This window comes from Glycine soja, chromosome 19 (assembly GCF_004193775.1).
Source record: "Glycine soja cultivar W05 chromosome 19, ASM419377v2, whole genome shotgun sequence".
In the NCBI taxonomy this organism is placed as follows: domain Eukaryota; kingdom Viridiplantae; phylum Streptophyta; class Magnoliopsida; order Fabales; family Fabaceae; genus Glycine; species Glycine soja.
This window is the reverse complement of record NC_041020.1, coordinates 8,248,190-8,262,542: the sequence shown is the minus strand read 5'-3', so window position 1 is coordinate 8,262,542 and position 14,353 is coordinate 8,248,190.

Below are 14,353 nucleotides of genomic sequence, written 5' to 3'. Positions count from 1 at the left end.
TTATTTACTTATTCTAAATATACCTAACAGAAACTTCAAAATACTATAAATCTATGTCTTTATTTCTTTCGAAATTTAAACATACTATTTTTCAAAAAAAAAAAGGAAAAATTTATTCCACATGTTCTAAATCTAGAGGGTTGGTTGAGACCCACCTTTCAAATGACATCGAAAAAGAAATACAACCTGAAGTTGCCTAGTATGGAGAAGAAGAACTACTAAGTGTGGATGCTCTAACAGTGATAATTCTTGAGCTTCCAGTTGAGGAAACTCTGCATACTTCTGATAAACCTAAACCTTTGGAACTTAAATCTAAGAAAGGTATGAAAATCTCTCATCTATAGAAAAGAATTCTCCAAATTGTTTAATCATTATTTCTAACATCCCCCTATTTTCATTAGACATCTAAAAACATCAACATCAAATAAAGAAAACCACTCATTGGGGCTAGTGCTTGCTACTTTTGTTGCTCTACAACAATCAGTGATACCCCCAAGGGTGAACATCAAAACTCCTCATGAAGATTTTGACCCAACTGATGTTGATCCCTTTGTTTTTATTGATGTTTGGTTCTAGGATTCAATGCCTTCAAATCGAGTTACAATAGACCTTTTACACACTTTGATGAAGTTGTGACTCATTTTAGAAGATAGGCCTTCGACAACAATCTTGAAGGTGCCCTCTCTAATCAAAACTACAAAAAAGGGCTTTGACAAGCAATGGATGAAGTCTTCAAATTCAGTGACCTAGTGGTTGATGAGCTTTGTAAAGAAATGGAATCATTCCTCAATGTTTTCAATAATGCCTTCGAGGCTCATAAACTTTGTGACCAATACGCTTTTGACATTGCTGAAATTGAGTCTTCGACGGAACAAGATTGAAACAAACTTGTTCAAACTCAAGAAGGATTCTAGAAAGCTAAGGAAAATATCATGCTATGATACAAGGACAAATAGAGAGTACTAAGAAATCTTAACAAGATATAGTCTAGAAAGAAGAAGATCTTTTGGTAAAGCTCAAACCAATCCAGGATGAACTTCAAAAAGTTCGTGAAAAGCTTTTAGAACTTCGAGCAACCAAGGATCTAATGAAAAGAACAAGGATTTCCTCTACCTTTTTGCTTGCAGTATTATGGAAGAATTGAAAGTTCTACTCGAGAAACAAAGGCAACTTAAGTATGCTAAGAAAGAGTTCATGAATGCACTATCTACATGGATTAAGGCCTTCAATGACAAGAAGAAGAACCACTACGTTAAATATGCTAAATCCTTGTAAGTGATAGAGTCTTAGAAAAGTTTACCTTTATTTTCAATTTGTTTAGGACAATTTGTTCATGTAACTATCTCTCTGATCATTTGCACTCTTTACTTTCTAAGTTATGGGAATTTTCACTTCAGTTATTATTGGTTTATAATTCTTTAGATGTTTTTCATTTATCAAACCAATATAACTATCAATATTCACTTCACAAATTGTGTAAGCATTTCCTAAAACAACCTTTTCTATATATAAGGTCCATCCCAATTTGGTGGCCACTTACCATAGACCTAGATTTTTTATCCATGGATAATATTACTTTCCAAACCAAATCTCTAACTCGAAAATTTTTTCTTTTTGACAAATAATATTCTCTAAGGCAATTAACCTTTCTTTGTCAATAAATTCAATTTATTATATATCATATTTAAATAATACGTGGATAGGGAATTCGTTTTGTCTTTGCAATTGAATCAAATTCAAATTAATTTCAATCGGGAACACAACCTCATGTCCATATACTAATTTAAAAGGAGTAGCTCCAGTAGTTGACCTATCAAACCCAAAGCCCATCCTCTAAAAGTCTAAGGTTTTGTCATATAATATAGTTTACATGCTAGTACTTGTTATATGCGTATGTGTGTTTGACAATCCAACAAAAATGGTTGTCGGAGGTCTTTATTTATAGACTACTACTACTAAAAGGTCAAATTGTATGATTTTGACACATATATAACGAATTTCTAATTGTTTATATCTATTGGCATCCAATATCTTCATATAATCCCTTTTGTCAACCATTGTAACTGTTATTTTGAATTCGAATTTAAATTCTTCATTGAGAGCTATTTTCTTCCACATGCTTAATTTGCTCATCATTGTAACTGCTATTTTGAATTCGAATTTAAATTCTTCATTTTGAGAGCTTTTTTCTTCCACATGCTTAATTTGCTCATCAAAATGTTAGCCTCATTGAAATTTATTATTTCAATAATCACGATCATTTCGACATCCTGGACTCGTGCTAAGTATTTTAGCCTTGTTAAACTTCTTGCCATCAAAATGGTATACGTCAAAATTCACTTAAGTCCTTGCACTTAGAAACTTTTTTTTATAACAAAGATAACATTAACCAATCAAATACTTCTTCGATTTTCTAACATTGGTCTATATACCAATCATAAAAAAATTTCCAATAGAATATGTACAAAATGCTTAATGTAAAAGTCTTCTTCCTAAGACTTTCTAAGACAGTCCTAGATAACAACCGTCTTAGAAAGGATACTTTGTAAGACGATTGTTTGGTAACAACCATCTTAGAAAACTTAATTATTCTATGACGGTTATTTTTTAACCGTCGTTAAATATCTCAACTTTTAACGACGTTAAATATAAAGACAGGTTATAACCGTCGTTGAATGCCTCTATTAATCATCGTTAAAGGACTTTTTTTGTAGTAGTAGAGAGTGCACTTGAGTGCAACAACTCTTTTCAGGCTAAGTAACTATGCACTAATCTTCTAATGAATTGATCAATGATAAAACCTTTTTCTTTCACGTTTATCTTTTATATTTATGTTTTTATCTTTCTTGGTTTCTTCTTACAATGTCACACTATTTATAAATCATAAACCTCCACTCACTTCAATTGGTGTCGAACAACATTACACTACCCAATTGGTGTTTCAATTCGTTCACTCACTCTCTAACTTTATTCTTGGTCAATATGTTTGAAAACAAAAATGCAATATTTTAAGTAATAAAAAATGAAAAAAGAAAATAATTAAATTGGAGATTTAAAATTAACATAAAAGGAAGGTTTGTAAAATAATTAATAATCTAAATATTTAAAAATATAAAAGTAGATATTTTTTAGGTAAAAAGATAGATGTTGAATAAGAAAAAAAGGTATACTTGGAATAATTTACTATTTCAGAAAAAAGGAAATGGTGATTTTTTTGGGTCATTATTACATTATAATCCTAATTGATCCACCTATAATTTTTCAACTACATTTTTTTAGTCCACGAGACAAGATCTTCCTTAAAGAAAACAAACTCGATTCCACATGAACTAATGACATGTTGGTAAACAAAATCATTTATAAAAAGTTTCTTTACAAAAATAAAAAATAATTATTACTATTTTTCTTTTCAAAATTCAAAAATGTAGAATAGAAAGTTAAAAACCTAATTAAAGTTGATATTTGAAATCTTTTCGTAAAATAATCTTTAAATAAGAAATAAACATAAAAGAAGGTGTAAAAATTTACAATTTAAGAATTTTGAGAAAAAATAAAAAAACAATTTTAAACAATCAATTAAATATTTTTTAAACTTTATTCTTATGGTAATTTTTTATTTAAAAATTACTTTTTTATGGTAAGATTTCAAATCTGAGCATTAAATATCTTTCTATTATTGTTGTAATTTTGAAAAAAAAATATTTTATACACTTCAATATCATTTAGTATTTATTTTTTAATTTTAATAATATTTAAATTCTTAATTATTTTTAAAATTTTATTTATAATATTTTATTATAGTTTATTATCATTTGTATTCTTTTATAATAACTGCCTTATTAAATGATTTTTAAGTTTCCCTTTTATGTTAAAAAATATTTTTTGATTTTTTTGCATAAATGAATGATTTTATATATACAATTCAATGAATTCGTTGTTATTTATAATTTATTTTAAAAAAATTAAATGACTAACTATCTTAAAAGATTATATTTGTTAAATTAAAATTGACAAAGCTTTAATTATCTTCCTGTTTCAGATTGTTATTTTGAAGAAGAAAAATATTTACTCCATTATATTATTTTCCGAATTTAAAAATTCAAAATATACATTTAATTGTTTTTTATGTTAATTTTGAAACTATGACTGGTCCAAAAAAATAACTGTGTCAATTTTTTAAAAATTAATAAAATTATTAACTATTTTCAAACTTTCTTTTAATGTTAAATGTTTGTTTGAAAATTTATTTTTATGTTCATATTTGAAAATTAAACTTAATTATCTTTCCATTTTTTATTTTATTACTTAAAATATTAAATTTTTGCTTTCCAATCGAACACGTTGCAGGGGCAAGAGCAGGGTTGGTGAGTGAAGGGGTTGGAAACATCCACTGTTGGGCAGTGCAAATAGCATGTCATTGGTGAAACCACAACACTAGAATGACAACACAAAAGAAAAGAGTGAAAGAGAGAGGTTTTATATTTTTATCATTGATTACTTCAAAGTATGGTTGCACATGCTCAACCTGAAAACTTGTTTGATTGATTTTAGCCTATGAAAAATCTTATTTCATTTTTTTCTCTTATTATTTTTTGTTAGAAGTATTTCTAGAAAACTTAATCATTCTCGTAGTCTAGAAGTCAAAGTCAAACGAACCAAAGGTTTTGAATGTTACAGTCCCATTTGGCTCTTGGACTATGGATATGTTAGGGTAAAATAATTAATAATACTTCTACTAGAAGATAATAAGAATTAAAAAAAAAATGAAATGAACTTTTTCAGGCTAAAATCAATGAAACAAGTTTTCGGGTTAAGCATTTTGTGCAACCATACAATGACACACTATTTATACTGGCTAGCAGCGGGTGTTTCCAACCCCTTCACTCACCAACCTTGTTCTTGCTCCTTCAACATGAAGAAAATGCAAAGTCAAAAATTGATTTTAGTGCTAATACCACCACTGCAAATATTTCACAACAGCCAACAAATCCGATAATTGGGCCACAAGAAAAGCCAGATATCGAACACATTGATGGAGGTTTGTTCATCTATTTTATAATTGATTCATAAACCAATGATGACAATGATTTGTCCTACCCAGTCAAATGTTCTTCTCAATGCTACTAGGAGCCAACAAATTGATTCTTTTTTGATGGGTCAATTCTGAGTGGTTCTGCAAGCGGAGAGTACTTGGATGTCTTAGAGAATGGATCCAGGCTTATGATCAGAGCCTTCTTTTTCCAATCTCCAACTTCCTCAATGGATGGACGTGTGGTTCTTGGAGTTCCACTGATCATCCAATGAGGAGTCATTCTTACCAAGTTGGGGTACACTGGTCTTGTCCAAGTAGGGATTTCCAATGGCACAATAGCATCTGTTGAAAGGGCCTTGTAAGCATCAAAGGGGGTGTGGATGTAGTCATACCTTGTCTGTGGTGTAGGCTCTACTATGATATGTTCTCTCTGGACAAGTTCTTGGAGTGGACGATGAATAATTTCACTCTTCTTGCAGTAGTTTTGTTGAGGGCTTTACCCATGGTCTCCAAGCATTCCTCCATGTAGAGCCAAGAGGTTTGTACTTGGATACATCAATTCAAGACAATGGTGGACGCTTTAAGCATTTATTTTATTTTAATATGTAATTAATTTAAAAAGTTTAATATTTTTTCACTCCTGCAAATATGTCAATTTTTTGTTCTAGTTATAGAAAAAAAATTGACTGCAATGAATTTTTTTACATAAAGAAAACCAAACACTTTCTTGTATAAACTATTTGAAGAAAGCTCACTTTCTTTCTTTGTAGATGGAGAACATCCTACAAGGTGTAAGCTTTTCATCTTTAAACTGTGATGCCTGCATTTTTTTCTTAAATATAAATTCCATTTTAAAATCTAAGACCAAGTACTTATTAATTGTCACTTTCTGTTGTGCTTGACATTGGAACCCTAAATGCAAATGAGGAATAAAACTACATTGAGGCCTTATCACCATCTCATTAATTGAGGAAGAAAACCGAACACAAAAGGAAACCGACACCAAACCAATTCTTACAATCAATTGATGATGAAATCCCAGCCGACCAATGTATTCCACGAATTACCAACCAAAGATGAAGCTGAACCTTAATTAATCCAAAACATGAAAAACTCACATATATATATATATATATATAAGAATTAGGGATAACTTTTGAATTGAATATAATTCAAATATAATTATCACTAACGTAAGATTATGCTAAATTAATAGTATACAATAATATCAGAAAATAAAGACTACAAGCAAGGCTTTAACAATCGGAATATATAGACTTTGGTTCGTTCCCTTGATTAGGTGAATTTAAGAAGTCTAAAAGCTGCGGTACCCATATTCATGTTTATCTAATTTATTAACAAGATAAAACACTTTTCCCACAAATGAGAATATGCTGCTATAATAAAGGTTTAAAACTATCTGAGTTCGACCTGAGTGAAAATAAATAATTATTAGTCATATTTTATTTACCTTTTAAGTCGAATTCTAAATATAAATATCTTTTAACTAGGAGGATTAACAATAAAATAAATATGGACAAAGAGCATGTACTCATTCTTTTTTCCGTTTCCGCTATCACGATTTCATTCGTGGATTTAGATTCATATAGAGAATAAAGTTCAAATGACGATTACAACTTATTAATTAAGAAAATGATTTTAACAACTTAAAGTTTTTCGTTAATGTATTAATAAAGAATAGTTTTCAAGAATTAATAACTATTTTTCTAAATATATTTAACATTTAAAGTTTCTTTCGATATTTTTTTTGAGGAAAAGTTGGCAAAAATTTATTCAATACATCAGATTGAACAAGAGGGGCAAGCTACGAGGGCACCTCCTCTAGCCAAACATTTTCCTGAATTTCAAATGCTAAAGGAGCAAGTTTATCCGATTCTTAAAAATAGTTGAATATTTATGAGGTATTTGTATATTAGTTTAATTTTTTATTTATATATCTGATTATAATTATAAAAATCATATATTGCTTATTCCTTTTCTTTGAGATTTTCATGAAAATAATGAAAAATAACACTTTTACATGTAATCAAATTATTTTGATTATTTCATTTATAAAATAATAGAATAGAAATAAATGATAGTCTTAAACAAAGATGAATATTAATATGAATATTTTTATTTATGATCATGTCATTAAATTAGAAAATTTTAATTACATATTAATATGAATATTTTTATTTATTCAATTAAACAAAGATGTCTATTAACCTAGGGTTGATGCAGTTATATAAAATTTCGTTATATTTACAAAAAAAACTTCATATTCAATCTCTGTACGAGATTAGTCTCTAATCAGTTGATTGGATGACACTGAGCTAAAATTTGTATTTAGAATATGAATAGTGAATATTCATCTAACGGTTTCAACGATCGTGTTGTGGGAGAATCCAATCTCTTCCATGATATATGAATACTCGACAAAAATCATAAACAAAGGGACATAATTCCTTACTGCCTCACTCATGAATGTTTAATAATTAATATAATTGTCTCTTTAAAATGGTTTTTCCTAAATTATCAACCTCAACTTCATGTCTTCTCTTTATTTGGCGGTTTTGACAAGTACCATTAGTTAACGTGACATCCTTGTTCTTTTTATAATATAAACTATATTTTCTCTCACATTTTGCATATCTTATGGTTTAATTTCACGATCGATAAAAAAATTAAAAAATTTTAAAACGAATTTTTGACTCCCTAAAAGCCAACTATAATTACTCCCCCCCCCCCCCCCCAAATTAAGTAAATATTTTTAGAAGAAGAGGTTGTTTTGTAATTTGAAAGTTTAAGACTGTTTGAGAATGGCAAATTTTATGGTGCGACATTTCAGAGAGATGTCACTAAAGAGCACGTGGACATGTCTACTTTCACATGCTGAGACTGATTTGTGAAGATAGCACAACCATATTCAATAATATTTTTTAATTTTATTTTATTTTTATAATAAAATAAAACTACTTTTAAAATGTAAACATAAATATATGTTTACCACTTTATATATTTTTTCACATAAAAATAATTTTAATGACCTCAACAATTAACTTTTTTATTTCTCCTAAAATAAATCTGCTTTTTTGAAAATTTGATCGTTTATTTTAGGTTAAAATATATTTGGAATTCCTATAAAATTTAAAAATTATTAATTCACACTCATAATTTTTTTTATTAATTTAATCTCTATGAAAATAAAACATATATCCTTAGCGATAATTCTTAATTTTATGTGATCAATAGACTTACATATATAATTTGATTACAAATGAATCAACTATTTATGACGATTAAAACCTCTAAAATGAATTAAATAATTTATGATAGCTAAAATTTTCCAAAAATTAAAATTTTTCGTCACTTCCTAAAAGATTTTATCGCACTTTCGGATGAAATTAAGGAAAAAAAATGAATCAAAAATGAGTTTTAGTATCTTAGTTGAAAAGATGAAAATATAAAATAATTAAATTCATTAGTAACATAAAGAAATCGTCTAACATAATTATCATCGAGAACCCACAAAAATTATATTTTATTTTCACATAAATTAAATTAATAAAAAATTATGAGAAAGAAATTAATATTTTTTGAAGTTTTATCGATTGTAAACTTATTTTATCCTATATTTTAAATGTTTACTCAAATAAGAAAGTTTGGTGGCAACTCTGCCACCACAGCCCACGGAGTTTAGTCGATTGTAAATTTATTTTATCGCGTAGCTTCTTTCTTCTCCTCAATATCGTTTAGTTTTAAATAAGTGAAAGTGAATGGAATTAAATTTAGATGTTTTGGTGCTATTGAAACAGAGGACACCATCCACAATAATCAAGATGTGTCAGGTTGAATAATGGAGAAAAGAGAATATCTATTATCTAAGGGGTTGATTAACTTATTTTTCTGTAGAAATAATTTTAAGCAATTGATGTTGAAATAAATAAATAATGTTAAAAATAATTTAAATTTCAGAATAATATTTTAATATTAGTTTTAAAATTAATTTTGATTTTATTTTGATGATAAAATATAATTAATTTTTAAATATAGAGATAAATTTATTTTTAATAATTTATATAGTTTGAACATAAAACTTATTATTTTTTAAAGAACATAAAAATTATTTTAATCACCTTAAAAATATTTTTTTATTATTTTCTCAAAATAAATTATGTTTTGAGACAAATAATATAATTAATGTATCATCGACCTAAAAATCATTTAACATCAGATTATTTTAACTTAATTAGTAGTCTCAAATTTAAATTTTGTGTATATATTACATTAAATATTTGAAAAAATAGTTTATTATATATGAGTGATTATACTCAACTCAAACAAAAATTTCCTTTCATATAAAAAATAGATTAAAATATATTTTCCGTTACTATAAAATTAGAAATGTTTGTTTCTTTATCTCTACAAAAAGTTTCATATGTTCTTAGTTTCTGTAATTGAAACATACCGTTTCCAATAGAGTTAGGTTAGGATTAGCTTAGCTCAATTCTAAATAAAATAATGATATATTTTAATTTTATAAGAATTAAAAAATATTAATTTTTTTACAAAAACTAAAAATAAATATTCCAATTTAAAAATTATGTCTCTATTTTCTTCTTGTTTTTAGGTCAATTTGGTGTTGGAAATAAATTTGTATGTACACGAACTAAGTCATCATGTAATCAATTCTAATTTTAATAATAAAGTATTATTTTATTTTCATTGTCATATTTTACTATTTAACCAAATGGTTCATTTGATAATGTTTTTGATTAAAATTAAAGATGTGTTATTATAATAGAGATTAAGATAATGACAAATAAGTTTGTTCTAATTTTAATCTAAACTGTTCTTGATCATAAGATTATTATAAATAGGATATCAATAATTCGGATAGATTAATATATATGTGATAATATTTATTGGATAAATATTAATAAATCTCATTTATTAATTTGTATATATAGATGAATCACATGTTGATATGATCATTGAACTGACTCAATTGAAATTTTATAATGGTTAAAATTTATCATAAACTGTCAATAGAAAATTCTCAAGAAGAAGTATAATAACTTTCTTTGACCTGAGATTGTCATAGTAATTAACAAATTATTTGTTATATTTTGATTCTAGACACCTAATGTTTTAGAGCATTTGTTGAATATATATTAGATATGATTAAATACTTGTAGAATTAATGATTAATCAAGAAAGAATCCATCAACTCTTGGTAATGAGTTTGAGCTCTACGAATAAAATTATATCATGAGCAGAAAAATTAAATGAAAGAAGAAATGAGTTTCTTAAGTCATTATGAGTTAACTTAAAAGGGTTTGACAGTAATACCATGCTCTACAGTTAACTCAGAGCTGTAAAGATGGAAGAAATTATTATACTACTCTTCTAATGATTCTTGAAAGTAAAATGTCACTTCATGTTATCCGGATGTTAAGGAGTGTTGCTAGACACCTACCTTGATTAGTATATTAATTTGATTAATATATTAACGGCTTAGTATTGAACCTACGGGGTCACACACAAAAAAGTGTTCTAATCTATATTAAAGAAATTATTTTAATATTTGATGATTAATTAAATTAGAGAATTTAATATTATCAAATGATTAATTGATTTAAAAAAGGTAGAATATTATTATATTTTTGCTAGCACTGAAAATATAAATAATATGAAAGATTTGGTGAAAGAAGAGAAACACACATATATGATTTTATATTTGGAATTTGGGTTGAAAAGACGACTAGATACAAGTTTGACTTGGTCAATTGTTATTTCAATTTTTATGCTTCAAGAAATCATCAACAAGTACACTTTTTAATAAATCATTTGTTTATAATCTAATTTAAATACAAAATAGATCCTTTTATTTTGTAATATGTATTTTTTAACACCTTTTTTCCTACACTTGGATCATTCTCTATTACACTCTTCTCTCCCTCACTGTAATTGACAAAAAAAAAACCTAAAAAAATTGTCACATCAAATGATTTAATGAATTGGAGAAGAAAAGAATCATGTTAGTTCAATTATTATGGTATAAATGCAACTGAGAGATCCCAATGTTTTATAGCCCAACGATGATATATTTTTATTTCACGAGGACTAAAAAATACAAAAAAATTATAGGAGATAAAAATGAATATTTTTAATTTTATAGAAAAAATGTATATTTTAGCTAAAAAAAATCCTTCACGTCATGTGTAATATGAGTAAAATAATTAGTGGACAATCTCAGTTTTCAACAACTTCAAAGTAATTTTACTACTTTAGTAGTTATATACATATATTCAAACAGCACAGAAATGGGTTGGTTATTTGAGATTCTATGATACTTGACTTTTTAAATTATAATATATTAATAAATTTGTCCTAACTCAAATTTATATATATATATATATAGAGAGAGAGAGAGAGAGATTATGTCATATATTCCAATCAAATGATTAACCTTTCTTTTTTTTGAATTGAACGATCAACCTTACTTCTCTCTCTATATATAAATGTCATATTCCATATTCAAACAAGTGTTAACATAATTCAAGACTTTAGTTTCAGGCAGAAATACCATCTCCCTCTTTTTTAAGCCAAAACATACACATATTCACTTATTTCAAACTTATGGAAACAGGGCTCATATAATTACAACTCCCAAGGAGTAAGTATTTTAACTTTCTCATTGACAATCGAAATTTCAACGGAAGTATTGCTTCAAAGTTCAATGTCATAATAACACTCAATTTTGTTATAACGTGAGAAAAATGATGATAGAATCAATTATATTATGATATGGAAAAATGATAATAGTTGTAATCAATTCAAGTCAACGGATCTCACTTTCATCCTTATCAATCCTATTTCCTTCTTTTTTTTTTTAATAAGAAGTCTACTTATATCTAATATGATGTCTCTTTCTTAAAATGTAAATTTTAATTTAACTTAATTTCAAAAGTTAGTTCATAAAATAACTTCATAAGATATTGATTATCTTTTATTTATAATACTTTTGGGTTTAGTGCGTGGATGACATGGTGGATGATTCGTTTAATGGATCTATATTAGACTCTAATACTACCTTAAAATGTAGGTTTGAATTTAATTTAATCTCAAAAGTTAATTTATAGGATGAGAATTATCTTCCACTTATATACCCTATTTTGATTTTATTTCTAGCCGATGTAAAACTGAGTTTTTCTCAACAATATGCAAAAAAAATTGTGCTGTCATGGTTTGGTAATTTTTACATTAATAAAAACTCATTTTACACAAAATATAGAAGGGTTGATCTAGCTAAATTGATTGAGCAAAATGTGTGAATATTATAAACTTAGTGTTTATTTCATATGTATCCTAAGTATAAAATTATTTTACATTGATATTTTAACCAATTTTTTTAAAGATTACATATATCTTTTGTCATAGACAATAATATTACTTGAATCGGATTAGACCATCATAAAATACTAAAATTCTTCATTCAAATATTAGATACAACTACAGATTCAAATTTGAGATTACTATCAAATTATTCATTTAGTCACATTAAATTAATTATTAAAAACTATTCCAAATCACTTATAAAGAACTTATCAACTCTTTTTTTTCAACTATCCTTCTTTGCTCAATCCCTAATCTCAAAACCCACATTCTCATTTTTTTTCAGTCACTTTTATCCGCCCCACTCCTCAGTCTTCAACTCCAACCCTGTATTTTTTTTTTTTTTTTTGTTATCCTCTTCCTCTTCACTTTCTTATCTTAAAACTCTAACGCTGTATTTTTTGGGTTACCCTAGGCCTTCCTCGCTTTCAGTTCCCCATATCAAAAACCCAATATTCATCTATCTCAAAACTCAAACCCTCATTTTTTTCTTCCAGCCAACCTCCTAACCTCCTACTTCCCCATCTCAAAACTCAATCCCAAATTTTAATATTTTTATTTTTAATTCAATTAAAATAATATAATCTGATATGGCAAAATAAAAAAATTAATTGGTTCGTGGTAGACAGTATGATCGAAGATTTAGACTGCTTTCGATCAAATTTAAATCCAGTAATCTGAATGAAATGAAAAAAAAAAAAGAAAAATTGTCCTTATATTTTTTGTTCTTAGTTAGTTATGCTTTTTCAGCTTTATTGAGTCAATTTTTTACGACTACGGTTGAAATAGAATCCGACAAAAGAAAATACTTTTAAACATAAATGCATAAAGTCTTTATTACTTTTACACTTAATTCTTGAAAGGACAAGACCATCACTAAAACAAACAAAAAATTATATACAAAGTATATATCAGTATATTTATTTTTCAATTATTATTTAGATAAAAAAAATAAACCACATTATAGATATATTACTTTCAGAAAATTTCCCCTCCAATAATATGTTTGTATAAGATAGACTTTTATTTTATTGCCACTTCTTAGCAATTGAGGCAACATTATAGGAAATGGAACATTGTTTTATTTTCGTTCAAGGTCTAGTACGGAAAATACGTTGAACAAAATAAATTTGAAGAATAACCGGAAAAAAAAAGGAAAACTCTCCAAATTATTAAGAAGAACTGTATCCATTTAAAGTCACCCTTCCAAAGATAACTCAACAACATCATGGTATTTTTTTAAGAATATTTTTTAATTTGGATAAACAACACATTAAGCAATATATATAAATTACAGAATTGAGCCTGAAATTTTATACTTTAATATCCTAAATTCCAAGTCACAACCGGTTCTATTCTAAATGTTATAAACTCAATTCTTATATATCATAAGAAAAGCTCAAATTTGTTATAAAAAATAAGCTCAATTCTTATATAACAACCGGTTCTACACTTTGAGAGTTACATCAATAAATTCAAATAATAAAACCCTCTAAAACCAAATTCTTATTTTTAATAATCCCAATAAAAATCACAGTTATAAATAACCAAATTAAATTAACTTAACTATCCACTAATTAACTCAGGCGTGATTGATTAACATATTTAAATTTACGATTGGACTGAGAGACGATGGGTTTGGTATGAAACATGATATGATACCAAACGCAATTGAAGAGAGGACACATAACAATTTGCGATAAGAACACGTACAATATAAGCTCAATTACTCATCGATTTATTAAGATGTTATTGGTATGAAAGGATCAAAATCAATACCGCACAAATCAATAAGTTGTTGATAATAATTTGATTTTATAATTAAAGACTTTCTCTTTTAATTCCTACAGTTAAAAATATCCCTTTTTTAATTCTTACATATATAACTTTAATCATTTTTAATTTCAATACATATCATTT